This window comes from Puma concolor, chromosome A2, assembly GCF_028749965.1.
Source record: "Puma concolor isolate L17-30 chromosome A2, mPumCon1.1.hap2, whole genome shotgun sequence".
Classification (NCBI taxonomy): Eukaryota; Metazoa; Chordata; class Mammalia; order Carnivora; family Felidae; genus Puma; species Puma concolor.
In genome coordinates, this window is record NC_141668.1 from 125,269,975 (window position 1) to 125,294,888 (window position 24,914).

At 40.8% G+C, this 24,914-nt stretch overlaps 1 protein-coding gene and 1 long non-coding RNA gene across 9 annotated transcripts in view; one reads left to right on the forward strand and one right to left on the reverse strand.

The window, feature by feature from the left end:
* LRRN1 (leucine rich repeat neuronal 1) overlaps positions 1-21,913 on the reverse strand; it is a 37,677-nt gene extending 15,764 nt beyond the window's left edge. For 2 of the 8 annotated variants that reach the window (XM_086697561.1, XM_086697553.1), the window contains exon 1: positions 21,439-21,913. The gene's annotated coding sequence lies outside the window, so the exon portion shown is untranslated. Of the gene's footprint in view, positions 1-8,701; positions 8,776-9,687; positions 9,788-21,039; positions 21,371-21,438 lie in introns of those variants that run through there. The other 6 variants (XM_086697555.1, XM_086697554.1, XM_086697559.1 and 3 more) reach the window with 6 other exon arrangements.
* The window catches only part of LOC147583495 (uncharacterized), a 120,974-nt gene continuing 115,903 nt past the window's right edge, over positions 19,844-24,914 (forward strand). Inside the window, exon 1 of the long non-coding RNA XR_015248276.1 lies at positions 19,844-20,383. This is a non-coding gene — a long non-coding RNA (uncharacterized LOC147583495). The remainder of the gene's footprint in view (positions 20,384-24,914) is intronic.

The window sequence follows — 24,914 nt, forward strand, 5'->3', positions numbered from 1 at the left end:
TTTCCCACCAACTCAGATCATGCTGTCTATCTTCCCTACCTTTAAGTGTTGAGGTTGGGCTAAATCTAGATGATGTCTTAGGGCTTCTCCAGCTCCAGGATTTTAGGCATTTGATGATTCTTTTCTGCGTTTCTACTTTTAAAGGCGCCCATGTAGGCAGAACTCCTTATGGTTGAGAGCAAGACACTTGATCATGGCTTAAAAAAAAATTCTATGTTTAGTATTTTTTTTTTTTTTAAGAAAAGTTATGGTCTCAAGAGGCAGACAGAGCTAAGTCCATATCCTGGTACTACTTATGGTGCCTTGGATAAACTGTCCACCCCTCGGAGTCTTGGTTTCCTCATCTGTTAGAAGGACATGGTTATTATATACCTGCCTCATGTGGGTGCTGTGCAGATTAGATGAGAGTACAAGTCTTGAGCTGCAGCTGATACATAGTAGAATCTCAACAATCATAAATTTCCTTTGGAGTTCTCAACTTAGAAAACTAGAGTCATGTGCTAAAAATGTAAGTTAATGTTTGCTCTTCCAACAAAGAAATTAATGGTTTTCTTGAGAACTATCTGGAACAGATTTCCTTTCCTCCCTCCCTCCCTTCCATCATACTTTCTTTCCTTCCTCCCTTCCATTCTTTCTCTTTTTACCCCCAACCTTTCCTTCTCTTTCCTTCCTTCTTTCCTCCCTTTCTCTCTCTCACTCCATTTGCCCCTCCCTTCCTCCCTCCCTCCCTTCCTTCCTTTCGTCCTTCCTTCCTTCCTTCCGTCCTTCCTTCTTTCTTTCCAAACCCAACCCTCATTTGGTGCTTTCCTCATAACATCCCTGAGAGGTAAGCTGTTTGTCCCTTCCACACGGAGGAAACCATGCATTGAAATAGTAACTTGCCCAAGACATATAGCTAGACAGTGATGGAACAGGACTCAGAGACAGCCTGGCTTTAAAGCCTGTGCCCTAAACACTATCTCCCACATGTTACCCAGGCTCCCAAAGAACCCCCAATTTTGAATCGATAAATGGGACTGTCAATGAAGTATCAGAAGTATAGTATAGACTGTGTGGCTGGGAGCATTTATAGCTCTTGAAAGCAATGCAGAGTCTTCCCGAATGATTGGAGTTTAATAAATCATAGTGAACGTTTAGGGATGGTTCCTCTCTGTCAAATAGCTTGGTTACCACTGAGACATCCTCTATCCTTCAGCTAATAATAGAATAGATTTCTATAATATGAGAAATGAGAAAGCAAAAGCACAAGAAGATTTCTGGAGTTTGGTCTACATTGAATTTTATGGGAGAATCTGGTAGGTCCAAGATTTTTATTTTATTTTGTTTGAATATGATATTCAGGTACATAAGCAGGTGTCCTCCAGCAACAATGGGTAGGGCTCAGAAAGACCTGTAACTACAAACTCCCCAAGAATCACATGACTGCCTTCAAACTTTAATCCCCCGTTTTCCTAACTCATTTCCAGGAAGTATTTTCAAAGGCAATGTCATTTTTGGAAGAGAAAAGTCACACATTTATTTTAATGAGACCATGCTAATTAAATCTTTGCATGCTAGTTACTTAGGATTTCAATTTTGCAGTTTAATGGTAAGCCTCTTTAAAGGATTCTCCTTTGCAACTATGTTAAAAAGTGCATACCTCTCTCACTAAGAGGTTGAATGACCCCCAAAGCATTTCTGTTCCTGATTGTCTTGGAAAAAAGTGTCCCAAATGAATAAGATCTTTCACCAAGAAACAATGGGCATTTAGCAACACATTTCAATCTTAGTTACTCTGGGTACAAAATATAAATAGTAAGCAAAGGGAATTATATTGTTAGGCCAAGAAAGACGGGAAACATCCTTTGCAAATAATGAAGTATTTTCTAGCCATATAAACACTTCTCTGTCTCTGTCTCTGTCTCTCTCTCTCTCTTTTACATTTAATGTTCGCTGCGGGGTCATTCTGACTGGGTAGTAGTCATGAGAATAATAGCAGTTAGTACTTACTAACAGCACTTAGCTCTTACTATGCAACGTGCACTGCATGGAGCACTTCACATAAATTACTTAATGCTCACAACCCCACGAGGTGGGAACCATTTCCTCCCTATTTTTCCCAATGATGAGATGGAGACGTAGGAATAATGAATAATGAAGGTCTGTGAGCCAGGAGAGTGGTGGAGGTTCTATGTGATGGCAGGGATCTGAGGCCAGAGCCTAGATCATACTCCTCCCATGCCAGCCTGTCTGGGCAGGGGGAGTCCTTGCCAAAATGTTAATCTGCTAGAACTAGAATAAGTATCACAGGGCAGGCCCTGTTTCTGTTTTGTTCACAATGAGTCATCCAGGGCCAGGCACTGGCTTGGCATCCACCTCGCAGGCACTCAATAAATAAATAAATAAAATAACTGAATCAGTGAAAATGTGCTTTCCAGGTACCTAAACATAACAGTAATTTTAAGCTTGCAAATAAAGTCCTACTGGGTCTCTTCTATATCCGGGGTGATGCAAAACAAAACAAGACAAAAATAAAACAAAACCATAACCCTTACCATTTAGAACGTATCTGCTCCCCATACATCCTAATCCTTGTGACTTGGGAAAAACCTGCTCTCTCATTCATTCTTTTCTCTACACTCTGATGAAATCTAGATTCAGACTAAATGCAAAATAGATCCCATAAACTAGTGCCTAATTTAATTAGAGTAATTAAATACTGATTGCATGTTTACAGTGTCACAGGGCCAGAAAGACCAGACCCTGTCACTGAAGAGTTTATAATCCTGTAGGGAGACAAGAAGACAACTACCCAAGCGACTCCATAAAGGAAGGTACATGTCAAAAGGGAGGGGTGAGTGAGCAGATGTGTGGATCCTTGGGAAGGAGAGCAGAGATTGCCAACCTGAGCTGGCTCCATCAGCATTTGCCACTACAACACTACGAAGACAGAAATGTTCTGTATTGACATCGCCCTACAGGGTAGTTACTGAAGCAACTGAGTACTTGAAATGTGGCTGGTGTGAATCAGAAATGGAATTTAAAACTTTTGGGCCGTGAAACAATATATTTCTGTTGTTGTTTAAGCCAACCAATTTTTGGTACTTTGTTGCAGTACTTCTAGGAAAGCAATACAGTGCTCTGTGTGTATCAACTACTGCAATTATTTTTTATTTGAATGCTTATTGTATTAAATACTTAAGGTGCTGACTCTCCTCATCCTGTTTCTCCCTACTGCATACCTACTACACGTAAGAATTGATTATGAAAGGAGATGTTTTCTACCATTACCTGTAATCTTACGGATAGTAACATACGCTTTTCTTAATTTTAAAAGCAGTTAATGATCTTTGCAGCTTCTTCTTTTAGGACTTAGCAAGCAAGACTAATACTTTTTATGAACTGTCTCAGCTCTTTGCCAAAATAATTTTTCCTTCAATATTTTAAAAGGCATACACACCTGGAGTGCCTCGGTGGCTCAGTCAGTTAAGCGACCAACTTTGGCTCAAGTCATGATCTTGCGGTTCATAGTGTGAGTCCCTCATTGGGCTCTCTACTGTCAAAGATCCTCTTTCTCCCTCTCTCTCTGCCCCTCCCCACTCATGTTTTCTTTCTCTCTCTCTGTCTCTCCCTCTCTCTCAAAAATAAATAAACATTAAAAAAGTCATGCACCAGATACAGTTTAAAAGATTCTTGAACCTATGGTCTTTCAAATCCCTTTTAAAAACCCCAAGATTCAAAAAATAAATGAAATGAAATGAGATGAAATGAAATAAATGAAATGAAATGAAATAAAATAAAATATAACAAAACATACCTGAGATTCTATGACAGGCAAAGTAGGACCGGGAGAAAAATTTTGTTTTGTGTTCAAATCACTTGTAGGATCAAGAAAGTTTGAATCGTTTTCTTTCTTTGTAAGAAATTAGCTATTTGCATAGCTGGAATCATAAAGTAGCAATTTAACATTATTGAACTGAGAAAGTGACAGAAGGCTAAACAGAACAAAACATGAACGAACAACTGGGCTATTTTTATTGCTCCTTTTTAGTACCAGCAAGTGTAGTGATATAAAAACTACCATGAAATCAATTACTTTTATTCTTTTTACAAATTATTTTAATTCTCCTCCCATAATAGGTCTATATGAAATAATTGCTTTGTAATTACCGACATGATTAAATGTTAAATAAATGTAAAATCTTCAGTTTGGCAGCCTTAATATGCCTAGAAGGCTCATTTTCATTACTTCTTTTTAACTACTTCACAGTATATTGCTTAGTATTTTCACTGCAGACATAGATTTCACCATGCCACGTTAATAAACGTGTCATAAGGAGCCAGTTGCTACAATGGTTCTTGATTATACATTCAGAACTACAGATAGACCCGTGAAAAACCAGACTTGTCCTAGTTGGTACTCAAAGTGCCAATCTGTAGCCTGCTAATACCAATACCAAAGAGTTTTGGATGCTAACCCAGCAAAGCAGTTCCATTAAATTATACTAGATTTGCTTTTGCTTCCAGACCAAATTAAAGTTTAGTTCATAATACTGAAAATAGCTTCTCATCAAGAAAATAGCAAACATGTTCACATCATTTTCAGAATATTTATGGTTTTTCTTTGCTCAGAAAGAGTTCTATACCATCTTTTGTTATATTTTTTAATCCACTAATAATCTTTATTAACTATCTGATATTTTAATGAAATTTTTACTTAAAAAAATAAAATATCCAGTGTCCTTAAGATGGGAGGCTATACTTTTAGCTCTGATCTATTGGTATTTCTCTGAAGAGTCTGACTGCTTAGTATTTGCCAATTAGGAGACTAAGCGCTCTTCAAGCGTTAGACTAAGAAAATGTCAAAAACATATTCCTTCCACATTAAAATGTTCTTTTAAAATGTGGAGACTGATACATGGAAATGTACATATATTTAGCTTTAAAGTTCTTGCTACTCAAGGTTAAAGACAGCCCTGTTCGGGTAAATGACAGTATTTGCCCTTAGACTTGATGGACCTCAAGTATGTTGTATCTCTACTGAATGTCATCTCTTTTAAAGAAGGAAAATAAAGCCATCTGTCCCTGAACTCTGAAAATAAACTTGGTGTCAAGTTGCTTCTCTCAATTCTTTTTATATGACTGTTCTAATAAAGGAGTTAAAGAACTTGATTTTTTTTCATCATCGGGAGAGAATGAATATAGTAAAAAGTGTGCCTGCCTATTTAAACCTTCTCTCTGAAAGCTTGGGGCTGCAGTCGTTCTCTGAGAGAGTGTCACAATTGCCAAAAGACAGGGATAGAGAGAGGATACTAACAAAAGGGGCAGTGCCAGACAAAGTGCTTTATGTCCTCACAGCACCCAATGGAGGTAGATGTGAATATTCTGATATTACACATGACTTCAGGGCTCAGAGATTAAGTGACCTATCAAAATTCCCACAGCTAATTGGTCAAAGAGCAGAGATTAAATGCCAGTTTGTCGTGTGCTGAAGTCAGAGCCTTTTCTGTGATACTACCTGCTTCAATTGTTTTATTGGATCTCCAGAAAGATTGTGAGTGCATACAGCATTCTCTTAAGTACACACAAGAAAACTAACCTGAAGAGTAAAACCTGGGTTAGCTGGAAGATTAAGCTCAGGGAATTTGCACATTTAATTTTCTGGGTAGCTGAAGGTTTCCTAGAAATCTTTTAGTTTCAATCTTTAGTATCCATTTTCTTGTCTTTGATAAAGGTAGTTGTGCTTTAGGTTTCTTTAAGGCATTTTCCTTTAAACCCTGATAATGAACTCCTATTGGAAATCCTTTTTTTTCCCCCAAGTGTAAAGTCTTGATTATTAACTTATTTTCTTACAATTTTCCCTTTTCTCCTAGAAGTGCACTCCAGAGGAAAAAATTCCAGTTAATTAGAATTTCTGGTAATCAAGGTTTTTCAATTGTTTTGGTAAATGAAAATCAGGTGAAAGCTACCTCCCTGAATTTGAAATTGCTTCTTATTATAGGTTCTTCTTGATGCCAGCATGTTCCCCTATGTTAGTATGCATTTGAAACTAATGGTCCAATATTCAAAGTGCTCAGATCGTTCATGACCTGGACGCCATAAATCCACCAGAGCACATTAGTGGGATGGTCCTTAATTACACAGTTTAGGCTTTGTGTAATCAAATGGTGCAAAAGAACAGCTGAGAACATTAAAATGCCAGCAGGCATTATAAATCATAACGCTTTCTATAGTCTTTCTTCAATTCACGTGTTTTGTTAAATTGGAAGTAAAAATAGAATGATTTTTGTTGAATATCCATATTGGCATTTATAACCATTAAAACTTAAATGATTAACATAACACATATTAAAAGATCATCTTTATTATTTTACCTCCTAGTGTTCTAATAGAAATTGCAGTTATTTTTTTAAAACTTTAACTACAGGAATCATCTTGTTAATGAAATAAAATTAAAGTTATCTCTTAGAAAGGTAGATTACACAAGAAGCCTATTTCTTAAGAAAATACAATTTCAATAAATTGCAGTGCAATCTTTTCCATCTAGGACTAACATGCACCTTAAAAGTTTTCTGTAGAGTTTTAGCTTTAAGAGGACACAATTTAAATTGTGGAATGTTCAAATTGTTATAATAGAAAGGAAATCTATTTAAATGGTGGTTTATTACTTCAAATTATATTTAAATGAGGATAATGAAGACCACATTTGAAAACAAGACCAGCAAATGAGAATCAATTTCTTGGAGCATTAAGCAACTTTAAGTAGTAAGCTTTGGCAACTTGGCATAAAATATACAGCTTATTTTTGCGTCAGGGCTTTTAAGTCTCAAAAATCTAACTAGCACCCATGTCAGCCCTCAAGATTAAGAATTATTACCATCAGCATGGCTCGTGATTCAGTACCATTCCAAATGCCCACAGGAGTGACAGAAATCAACCAGAATGGCTTACTGAGCAGCAATTCTGTGTAAGGCCTGGGGGGTCATGGGGTAGGAAACAGGGCATCCTTGCTGAAGGGGAAGGTGTGTGCAAAGCAGTGGTGTCCTGAGTCAATTGTGAGCATTTCTTTCCAAATCCACGTTCAGAAACATCGTGTTAGTCACTTAAAAACTGGTCCTGGTTGGGTGTATTTACACCACAGGAATTGGTGAACACTACAGATCAGAACTTCTCTTTTTGGAAAGCTGGCTGTCAAACTTTTACCAGCACACCCTGGATGTAAAGGCACCAAAGCAGCAGAGCTTGAATAGGTACGTGGAATGGGAACTATTTCATTTTGAATGGGATTTAAGGTCTGCCAAGCTAGGAAAAGAAACCAAAATAGAAAGGTTGGATGGTACCTAGATATGGAGGGCCTTTCATGCTTCACTAAGGAGTTTTCTTTCATTTATTATCCTTGTCTAAGACCTAGCAGAAAACAGATGGTGCATTCAAAAAGGAGGTTTTGAAAAGGGAGTTTTGAAAAGGGACCATTTACAGGGCATGGATAAGGTTAAGGTACTGACTCACACCCCTCGGCTAGCTGCTGCAAGAAGCAAAAGCCAACAAGAAGCCAGATGGCAAAGGACCCATTGATGCAGTCCATCTGAGTCTGATTCCCAGAGTACAAAGCAAAGTGGAGAAGGGTAGGGTGGATCTGGAAGGGTATAGAAAATATCCAGCACAATCCCACAGCAAGTGGGTACCACTAAATGTCTTGTAATGGGAACTAGGGAATCATGTCTATAATTCAGAAACACTGATCCATCAGCGGTGTGTAAGACAGACTGGGGAGGGTACATAATGGATGTAGGGAAACCCATTAAGAAGCACTCGCATTAAGCTAAAGAAGAGGCAATGGAACTGCGATCATGGTGGTAAGAACAGAGAAGGGCCATGTTTAGGAAACAATAGAGACTGACAAGTGGAGAGGTAACTATTAGATATACAGCTGACTAGATGTAAAAATGGGGGAGGAAGAGTTAAAAATAATATCAAGGCACTGAGCCTGTTTGACTCTGATGCTAGTGATTGCCAAAGTAAGACAGGGGCATGCAAGAGCAAGACCTCACTTTGAAAGTGGGTTGACTTTCTCCATTTATGTGATTGGGTGGGAAGAGAAAGGTGACAGCACTCTCTACCAGTTCTCTCTCTGATGGGCCAGTTTGTGGAGGCTTTGTTCCTCTGCACAAGGCTATGGGATACTCTTATACAGCCATAGCTCATTCTGTATCCTAAAAACCAGTGCCTCCCTTTGAGCTTTCTGGGATGTGATTTTTAGGGTGAAAATAGCCAGCAGGCATTTGGAGTTTGGGAGTAAAGTTATAACCAGAGAGAAGTTGGATGTTTGTCTCATAAAGTCTAGTATAGAAGACTTAAGATCTCAAGAGGCATAGAGACAAAATGAAATGAAAGGGCTCAGTGGAGCCAGAGATGTACTACCATAAAACACAGTACAAATGGAAGGTTAACTCTGCATCTTACTGAAAAATAAGTGACTATCTCCACTATCATCTCCTTGATAACTACTTGGTGATAGTGTCTGAATTTAGTTATATGTCAATACAAAGATGGAACTAACACAAATTATTATAAGGGCATGCATTAGCAACTCAGTGTTGAAATGATCTCTGCATCATGAACCATAATGATTGAGATGAGGCAGAAAAGTAGATCTCTCCATGGAGGACAAATCAATAACAACTAGGTTTTATGGTCATTATGCACTAATGAAATTACTTACCATCTAAATCTCTTGGAGGATCTTGAACACTCAACATCCGTCACCTCTTTCATGTTAACACCAGCCAGATGTGGCTGTACATAATGGAGATCATGAACAAAAATATTTCATACATGAAGCATTTGCATTCCAAGCAAGAGGGATTTTTAAAGGCATCCCCAAACTAGTATTAAAAAAAAATTCCATCTGTGGGCAACACAGGTGATGTGCTATCAATTAGCTAGTGCCCTAATCAAGAGTTCATCTATAATGAAAGGGGATTGTATTACAAGGGAAAAATAAGCAATAGAAAGCAGAAAATAAAAGAAGGTAAACTAAATTACAAGACATTATGTGCCATTTTCACATACATTATATCTTTAACCAAGAGTCACACAGAAATGAAGTAGAGACTTTCTTCCTGTGTGCCCTTTAGCTCTTGGAGCTTGGTGTGTGCCAGTCCAAACATGCCACGCACTAGCACGCCATTCAATTCAGCCACTCCTGAATCCCTGCTTATGTGATTTCTCTCCAGATATTCAAAGCCTTCTGTCATCATCCCCCTTCCTTGACTAAATTCAACACATCTCATCCCTTCCGTGCATAATGCACAGTCTCCTTTTGTCGAACTTCATATTAACTAGTAATTGTTTTCTCCAAACTCCAAGTGTACTTTGGAGGAATGGGCAAATGAAAGTCTGAGATTTATGATCTCCCCCCCTTTTTTTCTTTTCTAAGCCACACTGGTTTTCTCTGTTCTTCAAACCCATCAAGGTCCTTCAAACCTCTGGGCTTTGGCTTCCAAAGCTCTTCCCTTGCACTCCCTGTGCCTCCATAACTTTCACTCACCCTTGAGATTTTGGTTGAAATGTCACTTCTTTACGAAGGACTTCTCTTAGAATCCTCCATGTAATATTCGCTTTTGGCCTTGTGCACTTCTCTTTCACTGAACTTAATACAGCCATACTCCCACAGGTACTTGTGGATTAATGGATTAATGCTGTTACCTCTATCAGATGGCAAGCCCCACGTGGGAATGGACCACATTTCATCTGTCTTGCTCACAACTGTATCACCAGCTCACAGAAGACCTGCACAGAGGTGGTGCTGTTGATATTTGCCAAATGACTGAAGTGAGTAACCATCATGTTCTAAGCACTGTAACAAGCTTTCCCACACATTCTTATAGCAACCCTGTGGATTCATATTATTCCTCCATGGTGTAGATGAGAGAGCTTGGGGGTCAAATAAACTTGAGTCCTTTAACCAAGATCACACAGCCAGTATGTGATAGAGTTGAGATTCATACCCGGGACCATCTCATCTAAGCCCTGTTTTCTTGTGGAATTTCCACAGATGATCACTTAATCATTTTCTGTCTTGTTTCTATTCATTCTCTCTCCCCAGTGAGTCTCAAAACTCACTTGGGATGGAAGTTAACACCATGTACTTTTTTTTTTCATCCCCCACATCACCATTCTAATAGCACTTGATATTCTACATGCATTTAATGAATACTTTTTGATTAATCACACTTCCTTGGCATTAATATCATAAAAGCATCCCCAAATGAGTTCAACTTTCTGTAATAACCTCTCTAAAATAGTAAGGCAGTACATCTCTGATATAATACAGGTTTATAGTCTACTCGTTTCTACCAAACTGCATAGGAAGTAATTTTGAAAAAATTTTTAGAAAAAGCAGTATGACAAAGTGAAATAGATATATGGAAATCCCTTTCCTCTTTCATTCATGGACTATTTGCTAAGTGCATTTTCCATGTGCCAAGTGCTCTTATAGGTGCCAGGGATCCAAGTCTAAGTAAGTCAGAGTCTTTTCCCTCAAGGAGCTGCTGTTGATGGTGTTATTAAAGAGTGAAAATAAATAATCCTAAAGTATATACTTGAAGTGAGGACAAGCAAACGTGTGAAAATCAAGGCCAGTGTGATGAACTCAGCCTGGGGGAAAGCCAGAGTGAGTACCTGGTCCTATATACTTTCTAGTTTTAAGGTATTGGGTCAATTCCTTGTCTCAGGGTTTTTTTGTTTTTCTCTTTTAAAGTGGGGATAATACCTCCCAGAGTTGCTGTGTACTCCTCTAAGCACACTAAAAACATGCTATTTATTGGCGTACAAGGGTTGCTGGAGGTGACTAGTGAGGTGGTGGTTCTAGCTATCCCCCAGAAGTAAGAGTACAGATATCTTCAGTTACTCCTAAATGCAGTCACCTATCAACTGGGAAACTTTGATTAGGAAGGTTAAACAGGACAGTGAACGTGAAGTTCTTTGTTAAAATTATTATTTCCAGCTCCCAAAGCATTCAAAGAATACTGAGGCAGTTAATGCATATTCTCAACTTTGTCCTTCAAGTGCATATGACAATTTGCTAGCTGTAACAGGGTAGAGGCTAAGTCATAGCAACCTGTCCCTGTTGTCAGCCTACCAGGAGTCTCCTTAAGGGTTACCTGATTTGGCTTGCCTGGTGATTTTTTCTTGCTTTGTGACTAACCCAGCAGCCAAGAGGACTCTTGGTTATGCCGCACTGGGTTCTCATCTTGTCCCAAACAGGAGCCTTGCAGTTTGGTCAAGAAGCAAGAAAGTGATGTTATGTAGATGATGATACCAAAAATCAATAATATCAATAGTAGCAGCATGATTTATCGAGCACTTACAAGATGCTAGCCATTGTTTTAAGAGTTTTACGTGCCCCCAACTTTATCATATAACACTGGATCCCTCAGAGTTGAAGCTTATGGGTCTGTTAGTTCTGGCAATGTCTTGAATTCAGTTCCTCTTTGGAGAATGGTAGCTCTGAACTGAATCTGTTCTTTCTGGTTAGAAAATGTGATTATATGAATTATGACTTTGGGGCATTGTAATATTTTCAGAGTGAGAAAAGAGAGTGGATACAGAACATAATTTGGAAACAAACAAAAAAGGCTCTAATGTATTCATCTGTCTGCCTTTTCTTCTAAAGCACATAAGCTGATATAAGATTTCTTGAATGTCTGGGCAAATATAAATCTCTCTTGGGGTCTACCACAAAGGTAGACTACTTATGGACTACTGACTTTCCAAACATCTGGTCTGAATCTTGTTGTCTCTTAAAGTCCGTTCACTTGCCTCTGAGTAAGGATCCTTGGAATGCCTACACCATTTAGTCAGAAATGTTAGATTTCAATATAATACCACTCCTACCCATTATTACTGTTTATTTACCTTGGGGTCCAGGAACTGTGCAAAAGGCTATATATGCATGATTTCATGGAATAAGTCCAGTGATTCTGTAAGGCAGGGTCTGTTATTATTTCCATTTTATAGATGAAGATACTGAGGTTCACTGAAATGACTCCAGACCACAGAGCTAAGATGCAGTTTTGGAAGTAATTCCTCTCAATTCTAAGTCCTGTCTAGTTATCCACTCTCTTTGCCCTGCTTTGGGCTATACATCCTATAACACTTATGGTAGTGACTCACATTGTTCTGATGTATCACCTGCATGTCAGAAAGATCCCTTAAAGCAAAACACTCTTTAGAAGCAAATCTTAAATAGTTTTCATTATTGCTAGCAGTTTTAAGCTCTTGTAAAAAATCATTCAATACTTTTCATAAGATTCAGCAATCTGCAAATATCCAAGACAGTAACTTTCCTCAAAATTAATCATTTTACTTCTGTCTTTTTTCCGTGTAACAAAAAGATGCTTTTTGGTTTTCAGAAACCCTCTAAATTCAGACACTGATGATATAACAATACGCAGTGTGATGGTAATGGTTAGGAGAATGCAATCTTTAGGTATTTCGGCTCATTAAAATTTTTTTTAACTTAAATATGACTTTAAAATATGCTGTTAATAACACCAATATAATTTTAAAAAATAATTCAGTGATTGGCTAAATAAAAATACCAAAGTTGACTCAAAACTTAAATAATAAAATAGGGGCACCTGGGTGGCTCAGTTGGTTGAGCGTCCAACTTCGGCTCAGGTCATGATCTCACGGTTTGTGAGTTCGAGCCCTGCGTTGGGCTCTATGCTGACAGCTCAGAGCCTGGAGCCTGCTTCGGATTCTGTCTCCTTCTCTCTCTGCCCCTCCCCCACTTGTGCTCTGTCTGTGTCTCTCAAAAATAAATAAGTGTAAAAAAAAATTAAAAACAAACTTAAATAATAAAATACATCATGTTTTATTTTATAGAAACTCTAATAATGGAATTACAGACTTTTTAGGGCCAAATGGGCTATGAGAGCTAGTCCAATCCAATCCTTTTGTTTTATAGTTGCAAATAAAGATGAAGAAACACAGCCCAGTGCTTTAACAGTGCAGGTTCAGAGTCAGACAGGCCCAAGTTCACATTCTTGCTCTGCCACTTACCAGCTCTGAGACTATCTGTCATCCACAGTCACAGAGCCAGTTCTTGAAAGCACCTTGCCTAGGAAGCAGGACTGCTGTAAACTGAGCATTCAAATAAAAGACTTTCACGTCTAAAGCAGATGCTTATTCATTCATTCATTTGACAAATATTTACTGAGTACACACTACCATGACCTTGGGCAAGTTACTTGTTTTGTGCCTTATTCCTGAGCTGTAAAGTGGGTATCCCCGTTATACAGTTTTTGCAAGAATTAAATGAGTTAATGCATAGAAGGTGCACGGGATGGTTCCTGGCACAGTGGAAAGGCACACACAATGTTGGGTATCATTACTTTTCTCCTACTGTTACTACACTCTGTGTTAGGTAATCTAGTGGGGCTCTGGGGATATAATTCAGGAGCCCTATGTAATATTTTCCTCCTAATTACTAAAGCATCTCTTGTGTATGGAGTGAATCTCTCACTCCATTGTCACTCCTGAGGGTGAAGCTGCTTGTAAGCTTATTTACAAGGGTTCTGTTTTGACAGTGCTATCCTTCATGCATGAAGGGAAAAATATCTCACCTGCATTTGCTCATGTACTTTGTGTGTTTTCCTTCAGATGGCTTTGAAGACACTCAAGTTTTTCACCTGGTTTCCCAGGTGAGAAATGATGAGTTTGTGAGTATGTGAGGAGGTTGGCTGGGATTCCAGAGACAGGTTGTCCCCACAGGACATAGCAGAACTAACTAGTCCTTTGGGAGTGTTAAACTTTACATGCAGTCCTTACTGCACAGAACCATAATGAGCTGGAAGAAGCAGAGAAATCCAGTTAATTGCCACTCCAATGTCTTCAGTGGTTCTATCATGGTTGGATGAGTTACTATAGATTCCATCAGTGTTCTGGACATGAGCTGAAGTCCTATATAACTATAGCACTCATGGAAATCACAGAATTATGAAGGTGAAAAGGACCTTAAAAGGTCATGTAACTTCTCACAAGAGAACGTTACACTATCCTAGAGAAGTGAGAAGTTACATCTTTAAGAACTTGAGAGAAGGCTCTTTACAAAGCTCATTTTGATGAACAAGTCTTATTATTGAAACAAAAACATACGCTTCTCAGTATGAAATCAAGTATGTCTCCTCTGTTTGTGTGTATGTGTGTGCACATGTGTGTATGTATATACAAAGTTAAAATACCCCTGCCAAACAAAACCAGAAAACCATGCCACTATCACTTTTCTTTTGTAGGCAGAACACCCTCAGTTCTCTTTCATCTTCTGGGCTATCTCATTTTCTTATCCTAGCCATCTTTAGCCTATGAACCTTTCTTCCCAGCTTGTCACAAGTTATTTTTTTAAGCCTCTAAGGTCAGTTTAAGGTAAGACATTAGAGAGAAAGTCTGATTAGTTCTTAGGTGTCTGGGAAACCCAGCTTAAATTTCCCTGCATGATACATTTTAACTGATACATCCCAGGTCCTTGCTCTCCTTGGTAACCCAAGAGCTAAAGTGCTGAGTCACTGTCATATTACCTGTTCTGTCACCACAGTTCAGGAAACAGGCTTGGTACAAGCAAGGAGCCTCAGGTCTTATCCCAGATCCAGTCTTACCCTAGATGTATGATCTTACACAAGTTCAACTTAAGCTAGGAAAAAGAAAATTGCAACCCTTTTTCTTTTACAACTTAGAAATGTATTAAGTGACTTGTCCAAGGTCACACTAAACTGCTCCATGGCTCTGGTCCCTTAGTTATTGAAAAAAGAGAGAAAGAATGATATTTGGTGTCTCAGAATAGTAGAGGTCAAATGAGATACATATTTAAGGACTCTGCAAAATGTGAAGTTGTAAAACATGAGGCACTATTCATTTTGTCAGTGCAGCCCATCTTCTTTTTATGCAGCATGTGCTGTTGTGTTTCTTGCAACTGACTTTGATTCTGTTTCTAGCCTCCTCTTCTGCTTGCTCAAGACACTCTGAATTCTAACCAATTCAGAGGCGTCTACCCTCTCTAAAGCAACCATCCCACTCACTGGTGTTCAGTGAGACTAGATTTAAAATGGTCTGCTGCCAAATACTTGTGTTGCAGGTGATAGCCTGTTCTGTAAATTAACCAGGTTTCTTAAAGCCTTTGCCAATGGCCAAAATCTGAATTAACGCTCCTGCTTCTGTACTTTTGTAGCTCACACTTTTGCCATCACAGCACACTTTATTGTACCTGTCACTCTCCTTTCTATAACACCAAATAGACATTAACTCAGGGGCAGAGTCAATGTCTGTTAGAACAGGGTTTGTCAAAACTTTGGTACTATTGACACTGGACCAAATAATTCTTTGTCGTGGGGGGACCATCCTATACATTTTAGGATGTTTACCGGCATCCCTGGCTTCTACACATTAGATGCCAGTAGCATCCCCCACCTTTAGTTGTGACAACTGCCAAAGATGTCTCCAAATATTGCCAAGTTCCTCCTGGAGGTAGGGATGGGTGGGGTGGGGAGGTCAAATCACCCCCAGTTAAAAACCCCTGTGCTAGATCTAGCAAAGTGCCTTCTTCACTCTATAACTATTTGTAGAAGAATATGTGACTGATGGAAACAAACTGCTTCTGATGGATTTAATGTACAAGCTGCAGAAAAATCAAGCTAATTTCTTTTGGTTTTAGTACCTCCTATAATGCCTGGCACACAGCTGGGGCTCAGGATATATTCACTGGGTGAACGAGTGTTCCAAGAACATAAACAGCTTCCTGTATCCCAGGTAAAATTATTTCCCTCAAGAAGACCCAGGTGAGGTGATAGGGAATTATCACATTAGGAGGAGAAAATTTTTAAAAGAACAACAAAAAAATCTCTTAGCTGTGAGATTAGAAGCCAGAAAAAATACCTTGCAGAAAAGAGCATCATGGCTATGTTCCCCACACCTTTAGCTCTCCGTCCAATCGTGGCATTTAGGGCAGAAATAAAATTCTTTGCAGTGCTAATACTAGACACTTCTAGCATTTCTGCATCCTTTGAAACAACTCAGTTAGGGACATGAAGTACCAGGCGGGTTGCAGGACATCTAGAAGGTCACACATTCAGGCATTAGTGTCAGAGCTGGGAAATGAGCCTGCGCCTTCCTGACTCCCTGGACAGTACTTGATTACAGTGATTATTATGGATGCAAATTAAGACTTATTACTATTGTGAAATAACAATGCAGGTTAATGATATTCTTTATTGCCACACTAACATTTTTTTCTAGAGGGGAAAATTATAGGCATGAAACCAATTAAGCAACCTTTCTTTCTTTGTAAAGCTTTTTAGTGTTCCTAAATGAAGATTCTCTCTTTGTGCTTACTGCTTAATAGTGCAAACTGATTTTTTGTCTCTTAGGTCTTACTGAGATGGATGCTAATACTGGTGCTGTCTTTTTTTCCTGTATGAATTGAAAATGACTACGCTAATACATTATCTCACAAAGGGCAGTCATAAATAGGACGAGCAAATATTTTGAAATGAATATTTAATGGACATTCTCCTATAGAGGTTAGGCATTGTTGGAAATGCCTCCCTTGGAAATCTTTGTTAGCCGAAGTCTCGCAATTGCCCTTTTCTGGACACCACTGAGGGACAGCTCTCCTCCTGTGATTGAAACAAGTGGCTCCAGAAAACAATGGCAGATTAATTTATGTATCCCCCAAACTTTACTTCGTTGTCCTTTACTCCCAGTTCTACAAAACACAAAAACCTTTCCCGTAGAAGGGCGTCATGTCACATGTATATTGTTACTGTAACTATGGGAACCAAAAAATGCCACCAGTGTGTCTGTTTCATACACAAATGAGGGGACAGCTGTGGAGTCCACATGTCTGCCAGTGGATAATAGATGAGAGGCAGGATGGCCTGGGTCAGAAAATTACTACTCATTTATATTAATCGAAGCTTTCAAATAACATTCCAAACCCTTTGCTATAAAGAGTGTAAATGGAAGGCAATAAGCCACATAAAAGCAGTTTCATCCCATAGCTTTCAAAACTAAGTGTTGTAAGTAGATGCACCAGCATCCTAAGTGCAAAATGATGGAACTTCAGTGTGTATCACTGAAAGTTTAAGCTGAGTTTCTCTGCTTGTCAGGGATGATGGTCAGTCTGGTAAGTACAGTGGTTCGATCCAAGTTCAATGTTTGTTAGTTATGGCATTTGAAGCACAGCTTCCTCAAACCCTTTAGCAGTTTCACTGCAAGTTAGTCCTTCCAGAGCTATTCACTCAACATTATCACGTTACAGGATTGGCAGGGTTAAGAAACAGCTAAGATAACCTAGCTGTGACTAGACAGTAGCTTGTTTCCCAGCTAAATAACTAATAAAATTGCCGATAACATTCTACCTTTGCTAGACCTTTGGAGAATATTCAAAAAGTAAAAAAGATGTAAGCCTACGTGTTTCTTTTTCAAAAAGCAGTGTAACACAAAATAGTATAGACTTTCATTATTGAATAATATGGGTACCAGTTCTGTAGGTGCCATGGCTCTGGAAACATATACTATAATATTTTATCACGTGTCGTAAATGCAATGTCAATGAACTATTTATTACATGTCTGTCTATGGTTTAACACTTGGAGGCCACAGTCTGTAACAGATCTATAAAACAGGTGAACGGTAATATCCTAAAAGAAAAAATTAAAAAAACAAATTTCATTTGAGAAGACTTGTAGAGCAAAGGGTTCCCTTGGACAGTAACTATTGAATTTTACTTATAGGGTTTAACTTTTGTCTCTATCCTATATTTTAAGCCAAAAACAAGAGAGAATACGGGTCTTCCTGACTTCATCTATATAATTATATTTTCACCCTGAATAAAATATTAATCAAAGCTATATTCATGAGTCAAAGAAACTTCCATTGTTCCCAGAAACCAAAATATGATTCTAAAATGGAATTTGCTTTATCTCCAGATTGGCTTAACCCCAAGTAGATATTCAGCATAATAATTTTGAAAAATTAAATATAATAGTTAAGCAACCTTACATTAGTGCTCAAGTGAATCATTCAAAGAACTATTATTTTGTAGCCTAAAATAAATTTTAAGAAAGCATTATGAAAGTCTAGCAAAAAATGACATGCAGATCCTATAACTTACCATACTTTATTTATGATATATGATTATTTATGGTGGCATAAAAAGCCCACCATTCTGTTTATTTATAGTCATACCCAACTGGCTTAGAAAGTAGCACTATAACTCTGTGGAGGCAGATTTTCTTTAGTACCTACCAGTTTGTTGCCATGAGTGTCACTGCTTTAGGATATGTGGTAATTGCTCTAGCAATTCAGGTCAAGAAGCTAGCCTTAGCAGGCCCCAACCAGAGAGAGATCAATGGGTGAGTTTTTTCTTGCTGTTTTTGAATTCCAGACACTATCCAGAGCTCCGTGTGTTATTATTCAGCGGCAGAGTCTGCAGTTAGATCTGGTCTAAGATTTTATTTAGCACAGTGATTTTTTTTTACAATAATAAGTACTTTATTACTTTTATTTGCCAAGGACTATGCTCTAATCTTCCCTTTCATTAGACTGGCAAAGATATCACATAGGCAGGATAATAACCAAAGAGAATTTCTTACAAATGTGAGGCTGTGGTCAGTTTAAAGTTACCAGGTTTGTTTCAAAAATACCTAGATAGTTTACAGCCTAATTTAGAAAAGTCAACTGTATTTTATAGTTAACTCTCAAGTCCATAATGAAGACCGAATCTCAGGCTTAAGTCACATATGTGTGTATTCTAATGATTTGTTACTTTCTGACTTCTTGATAGCATTAAGACATAAAATGAAATCTTGGCTTTAACATTTTCTTACTTAAATTTGACTCAATTCAGTTTTCCCCTCCTGGGAAAAAAACTGCCTTATGTGTAAAAGTCACTGAACCAGCAAAAATAACTTAAAGGAAACATGTAAAATAGCAGACTAACATCTGTTGTGCACCCCTCCCCCACAAACACTGAGCCCTGAAAACAATGTTTTCTTGGGGTGGGGGGTGGATTTTAATGTCCCTTTCAGTGAATATACAGAATACTGGGCAAGCACTGTTTAGTGAATAGGTTCTTTTTTCTCTTCAACAATGTTTCAGACTGACAAAAGAAGAGGCCAAGGAGGCTGGCTTGTCAGTAGGTATAATCCCAGGGCTCACGTGCAGCCCACACCGCTGGCCTTTTGTTCAGTAGTCGCACTACTCTAGGAGGTGAGCAAGCAGTGGTCTATTAGCTAATGTTAAACAAGGCAGAGATTCCTCTAGTTTGGACTGCCTTCCACTCATGGTTTTGTCCTGTGGCCCAAAAACCCATCAGGTGACTAGGAACATGCCGGTTTCATCACCTTCACTTCTACAAGTTTGATGCCTTAAGAACTAGAATAATTTTGCTTAAACAGTGAACATTCTAGTGAATGTCAATTACAACTGTCTCTTCCTAATTGTTTTAGCTCTGAGGATGGAGAGCAAATGTGAGCCGGAGATAAAATGACTAAAAGGAAAAGAAAAGAAACTCTAAAAGTTGAAAGGGCAGTTCAGTAATCACCTCAAACCACCAAAAGTGGATTAAAGTTACAGCCTACTTCATATAAATATTTTCCTCACTATCCAACTCAGAACATGCAGCTTCAATGTTCCACAAAAATACACAGCCAGGTAAAGAGCAAGAAGTACTTTGAGCTTTCAACACAATAGCACTCAGAGAATTTGGCTCTTGAAGGTGTCAGCAAGATATGGAATTCCTAAACAGAAAAACTCACACTGCGCCTTTATTCCATTTTCTTAAGGTCTATTGTTAACTAAAGACTCCTTGTCTTTTCAAATTCCTTCATGTGAATGGATGAGGCCAGACATCTGCCAGGATTCGCTCACATTTGCATGCAAATCAGAGACTTCGGGACACACATGGCCAAGAAGCCAACAACACCACTTTTACTCTAGATTTATACTGATCAAAGTGCCTTCCTGAACTTTCAACATCTCTAGTTCTCGATCTTAAAAATGAAGTAATAAGCATATTTGAGTAATGTTATTTAGACTATCGTGCCAAAGCACACTGCCAAACAAAACAACACACCGTCTTTCAGAAAATCCTACAAGCAAAAGCCCAAATCAGCAATACCTGTTCCCGCATTGAATCTAGCCTTTCCTTTACTATGTAGGTCTGGAAATGAAAATGCTAATGGTGACGTGAGATTTAGGGAAGGATCCATTTTCTCGGACTCTTGGCTTTTGCCTGTGTAGTTCAAATGCCTCAAAACTATTCACACCCTGGCCATTCATGCATTCATTCTTTCATTCCCAGGCACTGTATTTGGCCATCGGGATACAGCGGTGAACGTAGCAGGTAAGATCCCCCTCACCCAGAACAGGTACCACCTCCGAGTTTCTCACTCCGCATATCTACCTCGACCCCTTCGAAAGGGTCCCGGGACGGGTTTTCCACCAGTCCTGGGCGCGTGGCGCCGTTCCCGCGGTTGGATCTTTCTTCACCACCCCAGCCTGCCAGGCAGGGACTCCCACCGCGGGAGGCGGTCGCAGCAGGTCCCTTGGAAACGCCGAGTGGGGGGCTGCCCACACCCCTCCCCACGCAGCACAGAGGATACTCGCTGGCAAACTTTCCTTGCTCTGACCCCGGCCGAGCGGGAACCCAGCACCTATTTGGTTCCTGGAACGGACCGAGGTTCCCTGACATTTTAGCATCCCTGACAAGCCTCCTGAGGCTGCTACCCCTTCTGGACTCAAAATATGTAGGGTAAGGTCTTTCCCCCAATTATACTGCCCGACAACTGGGTAGGTCCTTCCGAATGCTCGGGCTTCATTACACTTCAGTGCTTTGTGAATTGTGTCCCTTGCCCCTTTCTTTAACAACAAGGCCACCACCAAGACATGCTTCCTCTTAGCTCTTCCCACTACCTGCCACCTTCCTTCCCATCTCTTCCTTTCTCTTTCCAACTCCCCAGACCCCCTTTACGCGCTCTTCTCCGGCCCCAGCTGTCTTACCCGTTCACATCCCAGCAGTCCTCCTTCCTGTGGATCGCCGGGCGACACCCTCCCCCGCGCTGGCCCCTGAAATTCAGCGGGCTCGCCTCTTGTCACTGCCTTTTGCCCATTTCTGCCTCGCCTTCATTCCAAACTATTACTCTCCCCCATCCCTGTGGGGTATTTTGGGGAGGGGGGCTGGTGGGAAGATGCGAAAAGGGTTACTAGATTGCCATTTCCCCGACTTGGTCATTTTCTCCAGCTCCATGAGCCGCGCCCCCTGATCCCCCGTAGGCCCGCGATCTTATCCCGCAGTTCCCCATACCCTGTGTGGCCCGCCACGCCGCCAAGTTTGCCTCGACTTCCCCTTTGCAGCCGCCCAAACCTTCCGCCACCGCCCGGCTAGGCGAGCGCACTTACCCCGAGGCCCGGCTGGCGGGATTGTGGGGTGCGCACGGACCCGCCGCGGCAGCAGGAGGAGGAGGAGGACTGCCGGCTGAGCGGCGCCTCCCTCCCAACCCGCAGCGCGTACTGGCTCCTTGGGGGGCTCCCAGCAGAGCACCAAGACAGGAGGCGAGGCAACGACACGAGCAACAGCTGCTGCGCGGGCCTGGGCTCAATCCGACTCTCGGGGGTCGGGGCAGAAGCAGGCAGGATTGGGAAGGAGGGCAGGAGAAGTGGGGTGCAGAGGGCGAGGCAGAGAGAGGCCAGGTCCCGAAGAAGGCGCCCGGGGCAACTAGGGATGCCACCGCGCGGATGCCGCCGCCTGGGCTAACGCCACCAGCCCCTCTCCCCACGCGGAGGGCGCTGCAGGCGCGGGCGCACGGGCCTCGCCTAGCTCTCCGGCTCGCTGCCGGCGCCCTCGGTGCGCCCCGCTTTGTGCTCCCCGCAGCCGGCGTGCACCTGGTGTAAGCAAAAGCGGTCAGCTGATGGGCTGCACGCCTATTGGCTGCTCCGCGGTCTCCTCCCCTCCCGCCCGACCCCCTTCCTAGCCTCCCCCTCCTGGCCTCCAGCCTCCGGCTCAGCCCCTTGCTGGGGCACCATCTGTAGCCCGCCCAACAAAGGCGCAGCGCCACCGGTCTCGGGTGGCCCGGCCGCCCTGCGCCGCAGCCGCGGCCGCTGCAGGGAGCAGTGGGCCGCCGCTTTTTGTCTGAGGGACGGCAGGCTGCGGCTGGGTTAGGGAGGCAAAGCATAGTGCCGTTTCTTAGCAAAAGAAATACCAAAAAAAGAAAAAAAAAAAAAAAAAGCACTTGCTGGGAGACCAGTTAGGTACAATGGGGCCCAATCTCTGCTCAACATAGAACTTGGGCTCAGAGACACAGAAGCAGACAAAATTCAACCCGAGAGAGAGCCAAGTTAAAGTATGAAATCTGACCTTCGTCTTAAAATGCATGGTGATTACTTGGGCTGTGTGTTTGCCTACCTAGGTGGCTGTGCAACTGGCTGGTGCCCTTGTCGCGGGAAGTAGTATTTGCGGACACTTAAATGAATGGTGAAGCCACTTCCGATTTAAGGAGGCTCCAGAAAAATGATTATGAAACTTTCTAATTACAGCCTTTTGATTTGTTACGTGTGAAACCGATTGGGAATGCAGTGTATTCGGAGTGGGGGGTGTCTGAGATCAAGAGGTGGAAATGGGTCTTTGGAAACTGCACGTGAACCTGAATCTCAACTTCCCGAGTCCGGTTTAGAACCAGGCTCGAGAAAAGCCTTTGGTACTTGTCGCTGAGGAATCTGCTTTAAGCTAGGCAATTATTAACCCCTCATTACTGATCAGCTTTGGGTGCGAATGTGGTAACATTTCCTCATCATGCTCAAGCTTAGAATTTGTGGGGAATTTGGAAGGACACATTATTACAGAATCTATCTTTTGAATTCCGTGAAGACATAGTGTAAATTTAATAATAATCGTATATCTTGGTCTTTATTGCATTTCTTGATGTCTTTCCTAGATGTCTGATAAATACAATGCTCCTATATGTCCATCCCCTTTATGTTATCCTGAAACTATCGTGTAGTTTCCAGTGGGTCACAGTGTGCCTTAGAACCTTTAGGGAAAGAAGATATTAGGATTGTGGGCAGAAGGTAGGTAAAGAATAGAAGAGCTATGCAAAAAGGCTCATTGCAACTAGGGTGGGAGAGTACTGCCTCTAAGTGAATAGGATTTAAGAACTTTCCAAGCAAGTTGAGTCTTTCTCAAGATTCACATTTTTGTCTCTTTCCCCCCTCTGATACTGGTTATACACAGGTTAGAGTTTGTCTGAAAGAAGGCAGGGCTCTGGTGAATCATCAGGGAAAGATAGAACACAGGTTTCTTAGGGAGTCTCCCTTAGGTTTTCCAGCTGTCTTTCTGGGAGAGGAGGGGAGTTAATGCTGCACCCTGCATTGTGGAGCTTTACAGAGATGTGTCATGGGAGGGGGGCAGTTGAAGTGATTAATGATGATGGGGAATTATTCTTTCTGGGAGGCAGGATGGATAACAGCCTCCAGGTTTGGGAAGAGACTTCATGAGAATGGTATGAAGCCCAGCTAAGAAGAAACCAATTCAGGCATGAGTGTGTGAGGCCAACATTGCTTTAAATCCCAACACTGCAATTTATGAGATGTGTCCCTCTGGGACCAAGTCACTTTACCTCTCTAAGCCTTAGTTTCCTTGGCTATAAAGTGGGGTTAATAACAGCACCTGTCCCAAAGGGTTGTGCTGATGAGAAAGTGTAAGCACAAAAATTTCTTGGTGCAGTTCTTGGTATATAGTAAGCAGTCAGCAAATGGAAGCAGTAGGCATTATTATCCAGGTAGTGAAGACGAAAGCCAAACATCAGTTCAGACAGATGGGATAATTAATTCACAAAACTGTCACACAGGTGACAGAATATCTTAAAGGCATTAGCACTTCCAGTGAGAGAAACAGACTGTCTCCCAACTCTTCAATTCATTTCTTTTAAAAACAGCATCTTTTATTTAAACGTATTTCCCTCTTCCCCAAGGCAAGAGTAAGAATGGAAGCTCTGCCAGTTTCTACTTGACCAGTGCAGTTACTTGGCTCCAGGCAGAAGGAGAATTGTCAGTAGGAAGAAATGGGAAGGGGACTTGGGCAGGAGGACAGGGATTGTTTGGTTTGGTTAAGATTGCTGTGGGACAGAAGAGGACAAATGTAGGCAGAGCAATTACCAAGAAATCTGAAATTTGGTCTAGTGGTTGGAAAATTTAATAAATTGCCTGGATGGCTAACTGGTCCAAATTTTAGAAACTGTCATTTTGTGACTCTTTACCTGTAGGGATGAATGAAGAGGAAGCAGCTACTCAATGGCCCAGGATAACTAAACCAAACTCACTTGTTTATTTTTTAGAAGTCTGTCTGGATTACTCCTAGTGAGCTCACCCAGTCCTGGGGTTCTAAATTTATTAGTGGAAAAGGACTTATCGTAATACTCATTTATTTGGACCATTGTAGAAGACCTTGGAGGCTTTGGAGGACAGTAGAAATGGATAGAAGGGCCTGAGTTCCCAAGAGAGCCAGATCCTTCTACTGTTATAAGGAGGAGTTCTTGCCCCTGGGGCTGGCCATGTTGGGACCCTACAGATCCCTCTGGGCTCCCCCCAAGCTCCCGTTGAAGTTCTTTAGCTTTGGTTTGAAGAAACATTATAATTGGTATTAGCCTAATTGCACTGATCTATGTGGTAAATGAGGGGGAAAAAAAGAAAGATGGGACTTTAGATGGTGATCATATTAGAATAATCTTTAAAAGAACATCTGTATTTTGAGAATAAAGTAATAATAAGCCATTTAAAACCACAATTTTTAAAAGTTGAAAATATGTTTCTCTCTAATTGAAATATCAATAGAGTGCTGGAGTCAAGGCTCTGAGTTAATATTATAGTTTTAAAACAAACAC